General features: G+C 40.3%; 1 protein-coding gene across 4 annotated transcripts in view; it reads left to right on the forward strand.

Moving 5' to 3' along the window:
• The first annotated feature begins 2991 nt into the window (after positions 1-2991).
• Positions 2992-22036, forward strand: part of FRYL (FRY like transcription coactivator) — a 172230-nt gene continuing 153185 nt past the window's right edge. For 2 of the 4 annotated variants that reach the window (XM_050710200.1, XM_050710201.1), the window contains exons 1-2: positions 2992-3131; positions 15936-16143. The gene's annotated coding sequence lies outside the window, so the exon portion shown is untranslated. The remainder of the gene's footprint in view (positions 3132-15935; positions 16144-22036) is intronic. The other 2 variants (XM_050710203.1, XM_035547103.2) reach the window with 1 other exon arrangement.

Here is a 22036-nt window from a genome sequence, read left to right on the forward strand (position 1 = left end):
AGCCTTCATCTCTGGCTATCATCTGAGCCTACCCTAACGAAGCACATGCCAATAACTGAGCATCAGTTAGGCACATTATTAATCCCAATGCAAAATATTTTGGCCTCATCAACTCACAGTAGTTTTATTTATGGTCTCTAGCACAATTCTAAAGGCGATTTATTTTATTCTTCTTCCCATTTGTCTTTCAGTACATTCTAGGCAAAGAGTACAATGGTTTTCTTAAAGCTTGTATTTTTATAGGGGAGGACATGTTTATGGACTGCACCTTCTCTAAACATGGAGCTTCAATGGGAGGAAATGAATATAGGTCTCCTTTGTTAAAGAAAATATTGACTCGGTTGTTTTGCCTATTATAAAATTAATAGTTATCCATTCAGTTTTCCCACCTCAATATCCCCAAATCCCTTAGACTTCCAATGGGAAAAAAAGAATGTCATGCAGCAAACCGGTGAGTTTTACCTTCCTTTGAAAAATTTTTCCTAGTACAATCTGTCTGTGAGATGCTTACTGGTACTTCAAGGTTTCATCTGGTTACATGTCCATTTTTTGGCTTAGAACTGCAGGTGTAGGGCCACGTTCAGCATCGATGGTACAGCATATCTGCATCTTTGGCACTTCATTCTCATTCTACAAGTCTTGTTCTGAAGTTCACCCATAGAAAGAAATCTCTGCAAGGACCCCCTTTTAGTCACCCTGTTTACTTCTACCATTTCCCTAACACTCATGTCATCTTTCTGGCAGCTAATTGTGAAGTCAGTTTAAAATCAGTCATGGTACTGCCAAGTCCTTCTGATGCATTACATAAAATCTTGTCCATGGGCAAAGCTTAAAGCTAGCTGTATAACCCCTTTCTGTAAATCTAATTTCTTGAATACTGTTTTCCCACTTTTTGCTTTGACAGCAATTCCAGGTGCCGTTATCCAATACGTTATTTTTGTTTAAAAATCTATGTGCTAGAGTAGACCTTCAGAGATGACGATGTAACATGATTTTTCAGGGAGTTTGGAACTGTTTGTTTTAATGACATGCAAAATGACAGCCTGATGTTTTAACAACTGTTTTGCTGTTGAGTGTGTGTTTTTAAACATGCACAATCTACAAAACAGATGGATTATTTGTAAAGAGAAGTAGCACAGATATGTATTTTTGTGTTACTTCAGGCGGTCATTCAAATTAGATATATTACAACTCACCCATGACTCTAATTTTTTTATCTTTTGTAACTTAGTATCATCCAAGAGTGAATATACTCCAGATTCAAAATACTGTAATACATGACAGAAATTTGAAACAATTTCTTTTGAAGGAGATGTCTCAAGGAGGAAAAGGAAAACTTTAGAAAAATAAGATTCTTTTAAAATGAACAGATTACTTATCTAACAAGAAGTTAGTAGGTGTGAAAATCAAATGGATTTCTAATCACAGCGCTTTGTAAAACAAAGTCATAGAGCTCAGGCTCGAGCATTCATATGGTGAGTTTTGTAGGGACAGTCAAGTGGTTTAAAAGCTTATCTGTCTGGTAAATTCTTCTCCATCCCTTGTTTAGCAGCTAGTGACAGGCTTTATACAGATTCATTGCAAAACAAAAAGTTGGCTTAACCAGTAACTTAGTTTTGAGACATTACACAAGACATAGGACACTGAAACCCCGTGGATGTGTGAAAGAGTTGGAGTATATGCAGATCTGGTAAGGCAAGTCGCCAGAACAAGTACTGGAACTTCATGTGCTCGAGTACATAGCTGGAATGGTGATTTTTTTTTTTTTTTTGCTGTTTGTTGCTCTTGCTCAGGTCAGGACAAAAGAGTAAAACGCAACAGCTGAGAGCTTCTGATTCTTCAGAGTTGTTGCCAAGAGTTAACAGGACTGTATTTGGAAAATTCACTCTCTCCCTAAGGAGGAAACAACAGTGCTTTGTACCAAAAAAGAGCATTGTTGTAACCACTACAACTGGTGGTGAACAAAGAACCAGTTATTTGCCCAGAGCATTACGGCACATCAGCAAGAAACGGAGTGGGTGTCTTTGTAGAGCTGACACTCAAAGCCTTAATTAGCAAGGACTTTACCCACATTGATAATAATTACTATTACTAATAACTGGTACTATAACGTACTTTGTAAATTGCTTTGCATGTTAACTAATCCTTAGGGGTATTTTGTAAAGCAGGCAGGTAACAAGGTGGGAAAATCTCGATTCTGACAGTGTGTACAGGTGTGCTCGAGGTTTAACATTGAAGGTCTGGTTTTGTTGGCCTTGGGGTTTGGCTGGTCTCATTTCAGTCACATTTATGTGCATGCATTTACTGAGGAGACTAAGCTGGGCTTCAAAAGCAGAAGCAACTCACGATAACACTGCTTCAGCCAATCATCTAAAATTATACATAACAGCAGCGATTAATCCTGTTTTTCTCGTTAGGCGTCGCGTTGCCCAACATTTAGACTGCAGCACAGCTGCTCGAACAGAGGCAGAAATGCTCCACGACATTTCTGAGCCTACAGGAAAGAGTTAAGCTGAGGTATTCTCTCAGCTACGAGTGTGTTATTTATTATTGTTTGTTCCTCTCCCTCAGCCGGGCCGGCTTTGTTCGTGGGTTCTTTATTCGTGGGGGCTTTATTCGCGGGTTTCAGAGGACAGGAGCCGCCCCGCTCCGGCCGGCGGCCATCTTGGGGCTCCGCTCTCCTCACGGCGCCCGCCCGCCCCGGGCGCTGCCGGTGACGTCACGCTGAGCCAGGCGGGTCGGACTGCCTGCCTGCCCGCCTGCCTGCCGCCACAGCCTATCACCGCCGAGCGCCTCCAGCCGCGGCCCCGCCTCCGCCTCCCCATCCGATTGGCCTCGCGGGTGGAGGGCGTGGCCTCGGGGGGCGGGCTCTCCCCTCTACCAGCCAATGGGATGACAGCAAGGGGGTGGCATCGCGTGAGTGCCGCGCGCGCTCCCCACTCAGCGTCGGCTGCCGGTGTGGCGCCGCGCGCCAATGGCCGGGCGGGGCGGGGCCGGGCCGGGCCGCGGAGTTACCGGAGGGGAGAGGCGGCGGCGGCGGGATAAAGCCGGCGGCGCCGGGCGGCTCCCGCTTACCCAGCGGTGGCCTGCAGCGGGACGGGACGGGACGGGCTCCTCGAGGCGGCGGTGGGGTGAGGCGGGGAACCGACCGTTGGCAGGGACCGTTGGGCGGGGGGGGGGCCGCGCGCGCGCTGCAACGGAAACGGAGAGCGAGGGCGGGGCGGGGGGGGTGTGGGGGGGGAGCAGCCGTTGGGCACGGGACCGCTTTGAGGGGGGGGGGGGGGCCGGTGCTCGGAGTCCGTGCCCGGTCCGTGCCCGTCTGAGGGGGCCCAGGCGGTGCTTCCCGGCACGGAGCTGGGCTTTGTTCCCCGCCCCTCCGGGCCCGGCCTGCCCCGCTCCCCCAGGACGCTTTGGGATGGGCTCTGCCCCTCGCCGGGCCGCTGCCGGCTCCGTGCCCCCCCCCCCCCCCCCCCCCCCCCGTGCGTCCTCGCCGTGCTCCCCGGGGTTTGGCTGTGGGGCGGTTGGAGCGGCTCGGTTCGGTGCTCAGGTAGCAGTCGCTGAGCCCGCAAGGAGGTGGGCTCCGGCCGCGCGTCTTAAGGCAGCGAGGGGAAAGGAAAACAGCAAACGCCAGGTGTTTGGGTGGGCGCTCAGGCTGAGGGTGAGCTGCACAAGCAGCGCTCTGATACGCTTTTAAGACATAGTGAGGTAAGGCAGCGTGGAGGTAGCGAGGTGGAAGGAGCATAACCCGGTTGTTTTATCTCATCACAACTAGAAATCTGAGCTGTGCCTTTGGGAAAGGAAACACCAACACAGAAAGCAACTTCTTTGTTGTTCTTGTGTGTGTGCTGGACGTCTGCACAGCTCAGACTTCATGTAATGAGAAAGGTATATCAGGCAGTGAGACACTTCCCTGTAAACACAGACCAGAAAAGGAGAGCTGCCTGTAAGTTACTGAGGTAGCAAAGAGCCACTAACATTTGCAGGAACAAGCAACATGGAGCATGCAGAGTACCGTGATAAATGGGACGACTTCCTGATTCTAAGTTAAGAGTGAAATTAACTTGTGTTATTTAAGAGGTTTCTGTAGTGTGCTCTTTTAGTAGCTTTCCTTCTGTGCTGCTACTGTGGTGCTGAGGATGTGCCCTAGATGCTTCAGAATCTCCGGGGAAGATTGTTGAGCAAGCACTGGGAAACCACACACCGATTCTTATCTTGTGACACTATCACAGAGGAAGGAAACAAACCCCTTGGTAAAAATTGCATTGCAGGTTTAGTAAGTCGGATATGTGAAGATGAGAGCACCTTTCTTTCTCTGTGCCAGAAGCTGCTGTTTTCTGTAGTTTGTGGAGGCCGCTGCTCAGGGGGACTTGGTGGCAGCTGTCAGTAGACAACTGCCTTCCCTTGGCAAACTGCTGCTGTGAAAGGCTTCCTGATTTGTATTCCAGAATGGATGTGGTTCAAGTCTCTGGCTTCTCTCAGGAAGCAGAGCCGTGGTATGTTGCTCCGGGATGTTGTTAGAGAAAACTGTTGCTGAACTTTGTTTCAAAAGAAAAGTTGTTTAATTCTTCTGCAGGATTTATTTAAGATTAAGTTGAAATGTTGAGCTGACTTGGCTGTTTGTTGGACTGGCTGGCCTAGGTGAGCCAAAGTGTAGTCATAGCTGATTCTCGTGTAATAATGTGATACCTTTCAGGAGGGAAGTTGGAGCCTTGTAGGACTACAAGGCAACAATTAAAACTTTTAGTTTTTCACATTAACAGTCTCCAGTGAGCACTCTCCAGTGTCATCCTGCTAGGCATCAACAGATCAAGAGTGGTCCACAAATGTGGTTTTTTTTGTGAATGTTTGTCTCTCTAATTTTTGGGGTTAAAATTAATTGGTCTGCTGAAAGTTTTTGGTAATACAGTTGAGAACAGGCTGTCTGTATTTTTTTCTAAGAACTTAAGAAGATTATAATTAAACCCTTTCTCATTGGCTATGCATCAGGGAAACCAACTTGGAAAACATGGTGTTCTGCATCAGGTGTTGCCAATTCTATGTCTAGTTTTGTATTTTAGGGAGTTTTATCCTGGTCATTTTGTCTAGTGACAGCTACTTCAAAGGACTAAATGATGTTTTTTTTCTTGGTCTGAGCTCCATGAGAGGCATGCAGGCAAACTTTACACCTCAGTGGACTCGTATAATCCAGATCATGGGTATATAATATATTCTCCGCGGCACAGAGAGCCACGAGCTTTTAGCAGTTTTCCTATATATTTGAGCCATAGCTCAACAGAAAGCATGACACATAGGCATCATGTTCAAACAATAAAGTAAGGCAAAAGAACAATACAAAAGGCAAAAAAAACAATGTAAGGCAAAAGTACCTCAAGTTACACATGGGTTGTCTGAGTTAATGTGAGGAAAAACAAGGATAACGGTTCATGACCGTGTAACTCTAACTTTTGGCCTGCTTTGTCTCACCGATAGGAAGTGCAAGGTACCTTATCCATCAGTGGTAGAGCAGCTGGCCTCGTGCATAGTCTAGCTGTGGTTTACCACTGTCTAATGCTTCTGCACACTTGCACCCAAATAACATTGAGCCTTTACAACTTCTATATCTGTAATAAACTTCCCGGGAATGATAACGGGCTGGCAACATTTGAAGGTATTGGGGTTCAATGTTACTGGCACAGGCTGCCCAGAGAAGCTGTGGATGCCCCATTCCAGGCTGGATGGGGCTTAGGGCAGCCTGGGCTGGTGGGAGGCGTCCCTGCCCCATGGCAGGGGATTGGAACTGGGTGGGCTTTGAGGTCCCTTTTGACCTGAGCCATTCCGTGATGATTCGTGCATGGTCTGTTTCCAAATCCCAGTGAACTCAATAATAGATGCTAGCTAGACTGTTTCAGCTAGGGTTGCTTCTGCCTTTCTTTTATTTTCTTTATAGCAGTTCTCCTTTGTAGTATTTAGCTTGCTTACCCAAATTGTTTGGCAGTTAGTTCTCTAAATATCCTTGTAGCACTGTACAGCTCTGTCTCCTCCAAGACTGCTGTGTTGTCCTTCCTTCCCCTCCCCCAAATCTCTTGCAGTCCTTAATTCCCTGTGACATGAGCACCTCCCAGGAAGAATGACAGAACATGATGTCAGACAGCAAGTGTCCAATACTGTCACAGGAAAACATCAGAAAGGAATACATCCACTCGAGCTAGTTGAATGAGAGTATCTGCTCTTAACGGCTTCATTTTTGAGGGATCTCTGTATTTATGTCTTGTTTTTGCTAATGACTTATTTTTGCATGCAAAAATGGAAGAGGAACAAATATATATATTTTAGAAGTACTTCTAAAATTAAGTTTGAAGTTCTCTTTAAATGCCTGCATATTTGATACAGCGGCCTAGTGCCCAGAAGCTGCTGTTAGAATTAGAAGCCTTTGGGTTGCAGCGGTTTGTTCTTTGCATGGATATCCTTGCCTGTGTCAATGTGAGCAGCATAAATGCTTTTTTACAGTTAGCGCTAATGAACAAAGTTAATCTGTGTGGAATTTGTGTCGACTCCCCACAGCAGTGCCTTTCTCCCGGCATTCCAGCCAGTGCTTTGGCAGGTGATCTGTAGGAGTGTGAATGAAGCGTGCTTTTTCAGAGCTGGGCTGCGTCTGGCTAAAGCTCTGCTGGCTTTGAGCTGGAGCTTATAGCAGGAGACCTGGGGCACTCGACACGTACACTTCAGCGGTACTGCTGGTCACTGTCACGTTAGTCTGGTGACCTGTTTCCTTCTTACTCTGTTACCCAGAGAAAGGGAAAAGATTCCTGCCTTGGGTCTTTCTCTGTTTTTATTTATTTTTATTTTTGTTTAAAGTTGCATGAGGTGATAAAACAAGCTTTCTGTCTTGTCATCTTACTGTTGGAAGGCTGCTTCACAATAAAACTACTCTGATACGAGGATTTTTAATTTTCAAGTTGTATGTTAACACTAGTTTCAGTTGCTCTTGCCAATGTTATTCTTCACTTTAAAAGCAGTTCTTCCTTTTGATGCTTACTGCCTTATTCTCAGCATATTTCTGGAGAATAACAGTATAATTTTGATAAACCATACTCTTTATTGTTTGGATGAGATTTTTGCTGTTCATCTGATGATCCTAAAATCCCAGTTCCCTTACTTTGTATGTGAATTGATCTTTTTAGCATGTATTGACCCAACCTGTATAAAGTATTCTAGAGAAGATTTCAGTGAAGGTTTCTGAGAACGTTTCTCAGGTTTGTCTTCATAAACTGTAATTTATAGCAAAAAATATTACTACTTAAATGTGCTTCATTAAGTTAAAATGAAAGAGAAGCTCTAGGTCAAATGCAGCATTGATAAATATCACTGTTGACAAGTGTCCTTAAGCCTACCTAAGATCAGGTGATGGTGGCAGTGAGGTTGGTTATATTCATGCAGAAAGTATTCAAAGAGCTGAAAGATGCCACTAAAATGTGAATAACTAGGGGAGGAAAAAAAATACTATTTACGGAGGCAAGTATGTGTGAAAAGATTCCTGTGAGAATTATGGGACAATACCTGCTCTTCAATATTCAATCACACTTGTATAGCTTTTCAAAGGAGACTGCTGATTTTCTTATCACTGCTTGTTTGTTTTTGTAGTAGTCTCAAAAGGCAACAGTTGTGTGGTTTTTGCCAGTCTTATCCAGTTAAGTTTGTTTGTTTGCAGTGACTGAATATAATGTTGGGTATGTTTATAAAATAAGGGCTGAGGGAGAGTGGTGAAAGCTACAAATACAGATAGCTTGTTGTATTTGATCCAAAAGGTAGGGCTTTGGCAATTCAAGGCGGGAGACTTCTAAAAACAGAATAAAAAGAATGAATATTCATTTGCAAAATAACAATAAATGGCAAGGGAATATTTATACTCTGAGCCTTGAGAATGTTATGATGAAAGCAGAGCTCTGGAATTCGTATCTTCAGCTGATAATTGTAAAGGATGACTTCATTCCTCTAGGGTTGCTGCCCAGTTCTACAACATGAAGAAGCATCTTTGTAAACAGCATGCCCTAAAGGGGACTTGTGGTTAACAGTAGGCCTGGACAGAGAAAGACTGACTCTGTAGGGAAACGAACATGAAAGATGCGTTAAAAATGTCCGGGAAAGCTTCAGCCTATCTTGCATGAGGGTAGTCCATATCAGCAACACTTCTGCTCCTTCACTAGGGCAGGAAGAACTGTGAGGAGTCTGTGGCAGGTGAATGCTTTTGAGATTGATTTAATATCCTGCAAAATCTGTCAAATTAATCTGGTACTGCAGATAATGTAAAAAAAAAAAAAAAAAAGGCTTTTTAAAAAAAAACTTATTTCTTCCTCTGTAGACATCACCCCCCAGAAAGATGTCACCTGAAAAGCTGAACAATTGCTGAATTGGTGCAGTGTGACTGACCAGGTGCTTATTTATTCCCTAGGATAGGGTGGTGAGGAGTAGCTGGTCCCATGAAGGGCAGTGCTGCTGCAGGGACTTGGGGAGCTCATGCATACCCCACCCCCTTTTGTATCCACATCAAGATCCTGCTGCCCTTCAGTTTGTGTGTACATGTCAGATCATGCGCTCTGCACTTGCTCTCCTCTCTGCTGTGCGTGGTCCTCATCTCTGTCTCCCCAGTAAGTGGGGATTTTTCCATTTCCACCTTTGCTGGGAGGTGTTCCAAATAGAACTGGAGGTAAGTGGTGTTTCTTCAGATGGAGCTGATACACGTTAGGGTATGTGTGTGTATATATTTATTTCCATGTACCTACCTGCAGAATGAATAGGTAAATAACTACAGAGTAGCTGGAATAGGTGAGAAGCCTTGGAAAGCAAGTGCAGGAATAGAAAGATAGGTAGGCACAAGTACAAAAAGAATAGAACAAGCTTTTGGAGGAGGAATTTGATAGTCCTTACATGCCATTATACACAATTAATGCTTTAATACTTTTGGACCTCTGTTGTACTAAGGGGGAAAACAGAACCAGATCTTAAAACATTGAAGAACATTTTCTTACTGTATGTGACAACCAACCTTTGTTATTATAGTGTATAACTCAAAATGCATAACCAAGCCATCAGGTAGGCACTGACTGCACTTGTGTTTCTGTGGTGGTGGAGGTAAATGATGTGCAACTGATTTGATCCAATTTGAAGCCCAAACTTTTATCACCTGGGAACATGTGTAAAGAAGGTACTGCATAGCTCATTCCATATTATGCTGAAGTGCAAGTTGTTCTTTTGATTTGCATTTTTAAACTGAGTAAATATTTTTGTTTTCAGGAGTTTCCCAGACCCTGTAATTGTATAGTACCTTCTATTGCCTGCTCCCTCAAAACCAAAATAACTGTGTAGCTGAAAGGCATGGAATTTTTACCCAGTTCTAGTTAGTGGTGCAGGCACTGCTTAAGAATTGGAATATGTGAGGGACGCAGTCCCTAAAAGAAATTTTGAATTTAGCAGATGGATTTTTGAAAGTATTTCTTACGAGAAGAGTAGGATGAATTGGAGAAAAAAACATATCAGTGGGGCTTTCATATTGTTTTGTACATGGAAATAAAAAGAATATTTTGACTACTTTTTGTTTCTTATTTTTGTCTTGGTGGAGAATGTAGAATGTCCTCACTTGGATTTCTGTTAAACAGCAAGTTGGTGTTTCAGCCCATGTGAGTACAGACTGTAAACTCTTCAGGGTGGGTGCTGTTTGGGAAGAAAGGAGGGATAGGGAAGGTCTATGTGGAAGTATAGCAAAGTCCTCATTCCAGTCATTCTGCTTCAAAAGCAACATGCACTAAAGTCGTGTTTTTATAGGATATGTACCAGATTACCAGAGTCCAGTGAGTACTGTGTTAGATGGGGGTATATCAGTTTAAGCATGTTTTTCTGCAACTGCTTACTCTGAGAAATCTGACTGCTATACGTCAGCATTGGCCTATTTGAAGAACTGCCACTATTTTATATATAGGACCCGAGTTCAGCTTCTGGTGAAGTTGCTGTAAGCGGGGGTGGAAAATAGCTTCCTACTTGCTTCGAGTGAGTAGTTTGTCATTTTTAAATACGTATGTACTTAGGTTCTGAATGTGCATACAGTTCATGTTGATAGCTAAAGAAAAACTTTATTGCTGTGTGTTCTTTCTCATTGCACAAGCACAGTGATATGACTGGTAAGCGATTTAATCGTTTCTGGCACTTTACAAAAAGAGGATGTATTTTTAGCATTAACAGTCTGTTAAGGGATGAAAAGTAGTACATAAGCTGTTGATTTTTCATTCAGTAATTCCAAGTGCTTGAACCTTAGTTAATGTTGATTTCTAAAAGCATATTGAATTGAGAAGGATTGTTTGCTTGCTTGTTTGAATTGCTGTCAAAAGTAGGACACTGCCAAAAGCAGTGTGAAGGTGTGATAAAAACTCCTGTTTTTCAGATTTAATTACTTCAGTTTCATATTTATAGGCTGACTTTAGTCTGTGCTTGCAGTTTATTTTGTAAAAATAAGGTCTGTTTGTCATTTTATGCGTTTTCTCCACTGTTGCTGTTGTGATGGTGGACCAGAGGTCAGAACTTCAGGCTCTTCTGCTTACACTGCGCACTTCTGGGAGTTGTTGCTCTTCCTAGTGCCAAAACTTTGTTAGTGCAGATAGGGTGATTGGTGGTGGTCAGATCGATGCTGCGAGCCCTTTAGTAGGAGCGACTGCAGCATAAGAATCTGCTCAGCTTTATTGTTGCAGACAGCAATACATCTCAGGAGAGTGACTGCTGCCGTTGGGTATGGTCTGCCATTTGTCTTCCTCAGTTCATGTGGGACATGAAAGAACAGATGATGATAAATCAAATCACTAGGTGACTCAAGATCAGGCGAGCTGGAGTCTTACTTCCTTCTGAAATATTGGTGTGTGAAGTGCTTACATTGTGCTGGCACAGACCTTGCTCTAGTTGTTCGTGTGGTGGAAGCAACATCTGTTTGAAGTAGTGTTAATGTATGGATTGCTTATAACCTCTGACACTAACGTAAGAAAACCGGAATTTCTTAGTCTGTAGTCCTATTATACATAGTTTGCAGATTGGACACTTACTCTGTAGTGTCTTGGAAAGCAGCAGAGCAATGCCTTCTCTTCTGACGGTTAGTCTCAACCTGTAATTGGTATAATGGAAAGTTAAGCTCACTTTTTTGGAGTCCAAAGTAAGATCATTGGTTCTTGACCGTGGTGGTGGAAGCGCTCCTCTAAAGCAACCATCATCAGAAAATAGAAGGAGTAAAGGTGGAGTCAGAGGACGTGAGCACTGAGGGGAGGTGTAGCTGAGCGAGACTTGCATTGCTCTGGTTTCCTTGGGCTGTGGCACTGGTAAATGTAAGTTTTATGAAGAGGCTAATCTGAGAGACTTGAAAGCCCTTCATCCTAGATGGAAATATCCACTGTGATCTGGTTGAAGGTGCAGTTTTAATTTTAGCATATTTGTAATATTCTAAAATGAGATTCCAAAAGATAAAAAGTTATCATCAAAATTTAAAGAGCAGAGAGGTTTCCTGGCACTGGCCCACTGGAGATGATTCATGATTCACAATTCACATACTTCTTAGTCCCTGTTCCTGCTAACTACAGAAAGGAGAATGCAAAAATACATTTTTAAGTTTGAGTTATCATGGTCAAGTTATTACACATTTGGCACCAAGCCTTCCTCTGAAGTTTATCTTGTAAATCCTTCTCAACTTCAGATTGTGATTATATGGGAGTCTTTTCAATTAAAGTTTGTCAGTTTATAAATGGAGAGCCCTTTATAACACTCATGGAGACAAATTGTTGAACCAGTATAACAAATGTAATTCTCAGGTGCAGATGGTTGGCCACATTCCAGAGTTTTTGTATGACTGACGTGCATCCTTTGGTTTTTCCCTCTTTTCCCATGATTGCCCTTAAAACTTTTGAGTCCAGAGCCTTCTACCTCATGACTTACATCTCACTTCCAAATCACCTATATAGAAGCTGAACCTACCTCAACGTCTTGCCTCTCATCTGTGCATTTTCCAGTAGCAGTACCTGTGTTTAATGAAACTTTAAAAAGAGGTTTCTCCTCTTTATGCTGTCCGTGTGCCCACATGGTTAGTTGATCAGCAGTCACCCAGCCTCGGTGATTGTGTGGATCATAGAGTGGAAAAAGGGCTGTGTTTCAGGGAGGAGCTTGTTGCTGTCAGGAGAGCATAGTGCCTGACCTAATCTTAAACGTGTCTGATGGGTGACTGTGAGCTGAGATGCTACCGTGTTCCTAACGGGGTTTAGTAACTCTCAGTTCATGTGACTGTTTTCTGGTTTGTCATTGAATATTATGTATTTGCTAAACGGTTAACATACCTAAAGCCTTTACAACAAGCCAAAGAACCAAACTGTTACTAAAAATCTTTGGTAAAGACAAAGCATGCCATGCTTCAGTAATGAAAGACAGATTAGGATATCAGCAATCTAGGAAGCTTCATTCCTCTGTCTTGTTCTTTTAAAGTCCAGTCTCATGGGGGTGATTAGCTTAGAAATCCAGAAACTGTTGTTCCTGGGGATGCACTCAGGCTCTTGCAATACTTCTGGGACAGCCACAAGCATCATTGATTGGGAAGTGAAAGTACACGAGCCACAGTGGAGCTGGATGTGCTATTGCTAAAGATGAGGTTGGTGGAATGGAGGAACTGGGCAGCCCTTAGAAGTCTTTCAGCATGCTGGTAGCACGTAGCAGAAGAGTTGCGTAGTTGGTCTGTAGCAGGCAAGTCTTGTATATGATGGATACGTTGTGTAATGAATCTGGTCTCTCTAATAAATCTGATGTGTTTCTCCGTTGTATGGACTGTTAATGCATCCCCCATGACTTTAGGGGCTTTGGACAGAGCCAGAGGACCGGACATCCAGAGGTAGTGTGGTGATGTGTTAGTACTTGGGGTATATCAAGTGCTGTGAAACACTGAACATACAGGCCAGTCACGTGCTTAAGCAACCGTAGGCCATTCTGTGTTTGCCCACAAACTGGTTTATTAGCAACTTATTTGTCAGCATTGCTTAAATGATGCCTTAAAAGCTAATATAATTAATCTTTACCTCTTCCTAACTTTCCAAAACCAAGCACATAGCGTATGGAAGCCTGCACAGGGTCTATAGCATGGAAAATGCTACTTCTAGCAGTTGATTAAAACCCTTAGCATCTTTCTTCTGGAGCATTATTCTATCAAATCTTTTGGGCAAGTAGCTATAAAAAAGCTATACGTCAGTGTGTTATGCATAGCTTCTTAGATACAGATGTTGGCACTCTGCAATATTATTAATCCCCATCTCTGTTCTGTGAAGTTATTGGAAGTAGTCTTCTGGATTACCTCCCTAAACTTAACAATGGCAAAAAGTGTGCTGTAGAGGAGAATCTAATTGCTGCTCAAAAGGTGAAGTTGAGTTTTTCTTGCATAGTAGCCAACGCTGTAGCAGCAGCTATTCTGTGAATAGAATAATACATCAGTAATTGAGATGAAAGAAATTTGTGTGTGTATACACATATACGTATATATGTAAAGAGAACTTCTCTTATATATTGTGTTACTTGGACAAGTGTGAGGTTGGTTGGATTTTTAGCTGTGTTTTTCAATTCAGGATGTTTGGAGTTGTGATTTTTTTGGTATGAGAATTTAAGCATCCTTTGAACTTTGTTTAAAACCTTATGGTAGCTAACTTCATATAATCTGAACTTCATGGAGTTTTGTGTTGCTCTGCTTCTTAACTTTTTATAAATGTCTCTCATAGGCAGTGAACATCAAACAGTGAAACCCTCCCGTGTGCGGTACCTTTGACTTCCAAATCTGATAAAGTATAGTTAAAATGTAACTTTAAGTTGTAAGCTGCAGTTATGAAATGAAGTTCAGTGAACTTCCTCCCTCCAGTGAATTGCTGTAGTTACTGTAAGCTTCACTCACGCCCGTTAGAGACTTTCAGCCTCACTGCTGCCTTTCTGATACCTTTTTTCCTTAGTCAGACTTAATCTGATTAAGTTGCTCCTGTAGGAAACCTTAGGTTGTATGGATACACCATAGCTGTATTTGAAGATCTGGATGGCAGCTGCAATTTGAAGTTTATTATTGCTCAGTGTGTCCAACTGAACAACTTGGGACGACTTTGAGTGCTTTTCATGTGCCTCTCACTCTCTAAGCTTTTTCCAAATATTCTGCCAATGAATCAGAAATTTCATAATCTTGTCCTAATGCTCTGACTGTCAAGTTAGTCTTCAGTTTAATTTCATTTCTTCCATTAAGCAGCTGGGCTGTTGGCTAGTCTAAAGTGTGTGTGTAGGTACTGAATCTAGAGTGGGGATGAATGAAGATAATTGAGAATTACTGACTACTTGTGTTTTCTTCAGACACAGTGAGAAGAAACAAAGAATGGATTATGTACCTGTGAATGTACGTTTTATTTGAAAAAGGAGTTAAAACGCTAGCATAAGCTGTGGTGGATTTCTGCTTGGATATGCTTTAAATTTTATCAGGAGTAATATGTTGTTTCCATTTTCCTCAAGCACTTTGCACAGTTGATGTAAATAAGGAGGAGTTAAAGGACAGCTGACCGCTCATTTCCAAATGAGTGGATGCAAGGCTTTGCATGAGTTGATTTCAACTACTTTTTTCTAAACCAGGGAGGAGGAGGAGAAAGAAGAGAGGAAGAGTGAACTGTGTAATTAGTGGAGAGAGAATGAAAGGCCATACACTTCTGCTGTATGGAGAACAATGTTTTCTTGTCCTAATAGTTTAAAGAGGAAAAAGTGATGCTGATTTTATGCACTGTACTATCAAATGCACAGACAGTTGACACTCTTATTAAAGAGCTGCAATTTAGCAGGTAAAGCTCAGAATTTTATTGGTCTGTAAGCCCTGGCTAAAAACTTGACTGGATTTTGCAAAGAATTGCATAGAATGTTCCCAATTTCAAGTGCACATCAGTTAGTTTACTTTCAATTTGCAAAGGCTTACCTAGTTTTCCAGCTTGTCTCTAAGTCTCACTTCTAAACTTAATTTTACAACTTAAACTCTTAAGGTATGTGGCTTTTTACCTTTAGATTGCATTTATGTGAGTCTCTTGTCTTTTTGGAAGCACTGTTAAGAGGTAGAACAAACTGTATATAAAAATGATGATGATTGAATGGCTAATACATCTCTAAAGGAAACTAGTACGTTCTTGTTGCATCAGAGGACAGAAAGTTGTGTTGGGTGTACAGGTCTTTGAATCTATGTGCAAATTTTAAGGCTATAACTTTAAATCTTTAAAAAATTTTTTTCATATGAACTAGATGATCAGGAGTTGTGGATTGCTGCAGCACGTTGAGACTTGAGTTGTTAAAAGCAGTTAAGGTGCTTGATCTGCCTCCATGGTAAAATGCTTTTGTTCTCGTATACCACCAAACTACAGCAAATGCAAACTCGGCAGCTTAGGCAAGCTGTGACAAGTGTGCACGTTGCATACAAACTTCTGTTGTAAAAGAATCTCCAGAAGTTCTCAAGGCTTTGTTGAGGAGGCACAGTTGAAGTACTGTTTGTTTCTTTTTCTGACCACATCCCTGTGCTAATCAAGAAGAAAAAAGAATCGGGAAAGAAACAAAAGGTTGTGTATGAAAACATTGATTTCCATTTGGGAGAGGGTGTATATATATGACTTAAATTAGGGGCATACTTTATTACTGTAGCTAAAGCTTGTAGATAAAAAGTACATTTTATCTATGGAAGTATACATAAACAGTGTGACAAGTTGAATTTTGTGTCAATTCCCCCCCCATGAAAAAGGGGGAAATATAGTTAAAAATCATTAACCTTTGAGCTGAATAGCAATTCTGAAGAAATATCTAGATTTTTGTTTGAGTTTTAATAAAAAAATATAGCATTTTTGAAATCGTTGACATCTCCATTAAGTGTCTAATATTTGTGTTTTTTTCCTTTTCAGTGTTTTATACTTCATTTGTCTGTGCTGTGTTTGGAGATATTTTTCCGATATTTGGCTACACACCAGCTGACTTGTAGCTGTTTACATCTTTGTCTACTCTGACATCTCTACGCACACGTTGGAATCAAGGGGAAAATGTCTTGATGGATCCATCCTGAGTGTCATATGCTAGTGGTTCACATCGTTGGTTAGCAATGGCTTTTAAGTGGTAAGACCTTTTACAGAATTCTGCCATGAAACGTTCTCATGTCCATGGTTTTTCTTTCCTTTTTGCTGAGGTCTTTGTCTATATTATACACGCATCCAACTTTGAACTACTACTTCAGATGTTAGTTAACTGGATGGCAATGTGTTTGTGTTGTGTTACATAAGAATACTTGCTCTGATGTGGTATGGTATTGCATCTGATCATGGACAAAAGCGAATGTCTAGGGAAGAAGATAAGAACAGGGCAAACAGTCTTCCAACTTCCATTCTGCAGTTCAGGGATTTCCTAAGCCAGATGTAATTCCTGTACTTCTAGTAGTCCTCTAATTGTACATTTAGTAATTCCCTCAGGTATTTCTGTATGTTCAGTAATTCTCTCTCAAGTTGTCTTTCATGTATTTGTGTGATCAGTGGAAATCTGACTTCTTGATGCTAATAGAATCTTCCCTTAGGATGTGTGGGCAAGTGTCTGAGCTCTGTCCTCTTGTGGATAAAGCCAGGTAGTGCAGCAAATTAGCAAAGGCAATCACAATTTCTTGTATGGATGCTCTTTTTCTTTACTGCTCTTTATATAAGTATATGTTGTAAGTTGATCTGTAATGGTGTCAAGCACAGGGCAACTGCTGTGGATAAAGCACATCTGCGCTGAAGTGGATGCAGATAGATCTAACTAATCTAACACCTGAATCGTCCTTAGGGAAGCAGTAAGCAGTACCTCACATGATTTTCTGTATTTGACTGATAAAACTGATAGACGATACTTCCTTCTGGTCTTTTGAGAACAGAAGGCATATTGGCATGACAGAAGGAAAATACTGAAATGCAATTATTTCTGCAGTATTTGCTCTGTGGACTTATGTATTTAGTACACTAAATATTCTACAATGTTTTTAATGTGGCTCTCACTTGCCTTTGTTGTATTGTCCAATGTATTATTCACAGGAGAAGTAAACAATAAAATAGAATTTGAGTATATTTTAAGTTCTGCATTGGAACATCTCCAGTGTATCATATTGCTGTTTGCCTTTGTTACTGCCTTTCATACCTGGATGTGCAACATACTGACATACTTGACTTTCTTTTGTTAGAATTTTATACTGTAATGATTCTTTTCTGATATGTGCTCTTTCCTCTAGAGAGATAGCAAATATGTTGCTACAGAAGTCGTCTTTGAACATCCTTACCTTTCTGTTGCTCGGGGAGACAAGTATGTTTTTTTAGCTTGAGAACAGGAAATCCAGAGTAGTTTTCTTAAATGAAACAGAAAAAATGATGTAGAAGGCTTGAGGACATCAGTATTAATTTCACTCTAAGTAGTTCTCTGAAGGGTGTTTATAATGCTTTGGGCAACTCCAATTTTACCTTACTTTTAAAGATTTTAATGTGTATATTATGTATAGGTGTCTATATGTTTACTTAGAAAATATGCTCCAGTGTCATTTGAACACTTGTTCTCGCTCTGCCCTGTTACAGGTGCATTTCTGCTGAACAGTTTTGTAGCACATGCTTACTTACAATGACAAATGAGTCATAGAATGCCTAACACTTGACACCGTATGTTGTTCAAATAATGTGGAACATATGAGACACATCTGCAAGAAAAGATGAGAATGCTAACAAGGACACAGAAGAGCTACTTAGCCTGTAGAATGGGAAAGCTGTGCAGAGGACTGGGGAGTGGGGAGAGGTTAGTGGTTGAAATTGTGTTGTAGGATTTCTCTTCTCTAAGATTCTCCAAAATTCAAAAAGTCAGGATTGTGTTTTTTTGACAACACCCAAAATAACATTCCTTTTCAACCTTCTGTAAAGGTTTTTCTTTTTGAACTAAATTCCATCATGGAGAACAGTCTTGTGCTTATTATGATTGATTTTTTTAAAATAAGAACAAATATATGGTTATAATAAAATCTTATTTAATCTACTTGTGTGTTGAACATAATATAGGACACTATCAGTGGTGTTGCTTAACACATGAAATGAAATACATTTGGCTTGCAAAAGGGCGTGAATTATTGCAGATTTCTTTCAGAAGACTGCGTTGCTGAAAAGTAGTGGAGAAAGAAACTTTTGTGTCAGCTGACTTTGATCTTGGTTAACTCTGCACTCCTACAGCTCTGAAATCATTTACAGCTATCTGTGCGCACAGGCATCTTAATCATATTTTTAGTATGTTTTGGTCAGACAACTATTTTATTGGTTGTAGAGATGCTGCTCTTCTCCATGAACAGCCAGCCACTGTTTCCTCGAAAAGAATCGTCTTGGCCAGATCTTTAACTAAAGAGAAACAGCATGATGCAGAAGCAACTTGTGCGGTAATAAGAACCATGTTACACCTCAAATCTATGGTAATGTACATCTGTAGAAAGGAAAGGACAGAGGTCTTTAGGGAACTGGAAAATGCCTGTCCCTTGACTAGTAGGTAATGAAAACATACTATATGTCTTTATACGAAACAAGTAGTTTACTTCAAAGTCGGGAAGACAATGATAGGCGTTTTTCAGAGTTTTGGGCAAAGCACAAGCCATGCAGCTATTCTCATCTCTCATATGCAGTTACAGAACTTTCCTGTGGAAACATTAGTTCTTGGTTGTGCTGCTGCGCAGCAGGGTTTAAAACATCCTGCCTTTTTTTGCCCAGAGGCAATGGGCACCCCTTCAGGAAGTTTTCAGGAAGTCTTGTCTCTGCTCTCCTTAACTCTTCCGTAGTAAGTGCTTCAAAAACAAACGAATTCCCAAACTTACCCAAAACTAGTCCCTGATCCTTTAACTTCAGGCACACCTTAAGGATTCAGGCTAAAATGCACAGCAGATCTGAAGGCATCATAGCTTTGTGAGAGAATACGCTTAATTTTAACCACATTTGTCTGGCTCTTCTGCACGAATTCATGGAAGATACTGCTGGTTTGGACAAAATGACAATCTTGACACCCCTTTCTGTTTCCATTTGTACATAGTCGGCTGGGTTGAAAGAATCTTACTATATAAGCTTACTGGTGCCTGCTAATGTATATTGCATGTTGACCAGTCTTTAGAGATTTTCTTCCTGTTTCTTACAGCAGATTAATTTGAAAATAATAGATGTTTTAAAATGTTCATTATTTTAAAAAATGGAAAGCAGCAAAGTTTGTTTAGCACTATCTTCCTTAAGGAAGAAGTAATTCCAGCCTCAAACTTATTTGAAAAAGAATCCTCCTGTCTTTCACTATGACACTTGAATTATTATTTAGAAAGCCACAGGTGTGGAAAGGAAGCAGACACTCTTCAGTCTCTCCAAATGAATGGAACATCAGTTTTTCTTTAACTAGAGGAGTTATATATATATGCTGAGCATATATATATATATATATATATATATATATATGCTCAGCATATATATATATATATGCTCAGCTATGTTTTTAAATTTTAATGTTTGTCTTTCTACTCTTCAAAAGCAATTTTTCCCATATTGCTTCTTATAGGAACACTCCTAATCTCTCCTTCGGAGTGGTGTAATAGAGTAATTCTCTTTCAAATCTAAATATTTATTAATTTTCCCCCTAAATTATTTCACAATACCTGTTAGTCTCTCATATGATTCTTCTGGTATTAGAATAATCCTGTTGAATCTGATGTGTGTTAGTTAAATGTATACTAACACTATTTTGTTTAAATCTGTTTTTCAGAGTTTCCTTTCATGGTGTGCCCAGCTGTTCTATGCATTTCTTAATTTGTGGTCTATGTAAAGAACTAACATTTCAAGGTGTTCTTCAGGCTTTTCTGTTGCCACCAGGGCCCTGTCAAAAAGTCTGAGCAGTTGAGCCTGTGTGAAGAAGCAGTGAAGGCACTTGCCTTCGTTGCTGTCATTTGAGGAAGGTCTGTCCACCCAGCTTCTGAAGCAGCACAATTGGTGTGCTGTACCGTGCGTTTTTTTATGACCTTGCTTGCTGTTGTGCAGTTTCGTAAAGTTCACTGCAACTGTAGGATTGGTTTTTATTTATTCATTTTTTTGTCTCAAGCAAACCTGCCTGGGTGTGTATAAATGCATAAATGTTCCATATAGGATAAAAATGGATTTTCTTTCTCTTGGGTGGCTCAGCAGTTTGTTTTTGTTTTTAGCTTCCTTCATCTTCCCACGCGCTTTTTCTAGTGACTTTGATGTACTGAGAATTATTTATTCTAGCAGTGCATTTAGCAAGTATGTTTTGAAACACTTTTTTCTCTTTGCTTAGTAGAAATGTTTTTGGACCTTAACTTAGTACCCAACTTGTAGTTGGGTCTCTGTTTCATTTCAAGGATATTCTGACCTTCCAAATAGCCTGAATAAATGAGATTTCAGCCAGTATCTTATACTGGAAGTTCGTATTTCCTCACCTGTGCTAAAACTATGAAACCAAAAGCTTTATCAAACAAATCTAACTTCACATTTTTATATTTACATTTTTATAGTTTCTAGAAGTGAAAGAGAATAAATGTAAATCTGTTTTTTCCCTTTAGAAATGAATAGTCCCTCAAATTACTCTAGTTCTACCAAATCAGAATAAATACAGCGTTCAGAAATAGATGTTTTATGTTAAATATGAATGACACATTACAGATAATTATAATGATTAGTTATTAGGTGAGTGCATAACTCTATTGTAGCTAATAACTACTACTTATATGTATAGATATTTATATACTAAACTGTGGTACTGGGTTTCTTACAGACCCATATAGAGCTTCACTGGGAGCTTTTGATGCTGCATCTGGTGGTCTGATTTTGTTCTTTTTCTTAAGACAGGAGACAATGGAATACTTTTTTTAAAAAACAGTTGGACAAACAACTTTTTCAATGGAAAAAATCTACAAGCACTTTATTACAGAACATATTTATTACAAACATTACAGATCTGAAAAATTGTTACTTTTATACAATTTGTATAAAATATTTGCTCTAAATTAATAGCTGGTGTTCCTTTCATGTATTACGATAGTAAATCATGCTCATATGTACTAACTGATAAGTACCTTAATTATTTTACTTTACCACCGTCTTGAATTTAATATAATCATTATGCCTGTAACAGATAAGGAGTGCATTTGTTCCTTTAAGACAGGTGGCAATCTTTCTGTAAGTCATAAAATGTTGGAGACTTCAGTCCAGAGTACCTATTACAACTCTATTTACTGTAAGAACTGATAGACTGGGCTGTTTACTATTTAAACCAAATTACATAGTTCTGGCAGCAGCATTTGTTCTTTCTGGTTAGCTTCAGATTACTAAGTGAAAATGCACTCAGGTTGTTGAGTGAAAAGAAGGGCAATGACATCTATATTTTATATAAGAACTTGGAGTGCTGTTGCTTTACACTGGAAGAAGTGTTTTATTTTGAATTTAAAGAGGAAAACTGCTGCTATTCTAAAATCCAAGCTTATGATGAATTTGCAGTGGAAAAATCTAACAGTTTAGAGATTATTATTTCTGGCTTTCAGATGGAAGAGATAAAAAAGGGAGAAGTTTAAAAGTGACTGTCCCCACATACTTGTGAGCAAACATTAAATATCTAATACTTTTGAGATATTAAGAAAATAGTACATTAGTTTTAACTACACACATCTAACTTGAAAAGGTTACAGTCACACAGATGGTATGTCTTTGTGTGAGAAATAATGATCAGTGACTTACTTTAGCTACTTATTGCTGAACAAAGGTAACTTAAGAACGTTGTTTTTTTCTATTTATTTCTAGTTTTAATATTAACCAATGCATCTTGATCTATAGTTCTACATATGTCTGGTATTGTTGTCTACTTATTAGAAAGATTATGCTAGGAAATTTTATGTACAAGGACTATATATTATATGAGGTTTTAAAAAACACTGGTCTTAGCTAGAGTAAATGTGATACAAGAAAAATGTACTTCTTGGCTTTTC

This window comes from Cygnus atratus, chromosome 4 (genome assembly GCF_013377495.2).
Source record: "Cygnus atratus isolate AKBS03 ecotype Queensland, Australia chromosome 4, CAtr_DNAZoo_HiC_assembly, whole genome shotgun sequence".
Taxonomy (NCBI): Eukaryota; Metazoa; Chordata; class Aves; order Anseriformes; family Anatidae; genus Cygnus; species Cygnus atratus.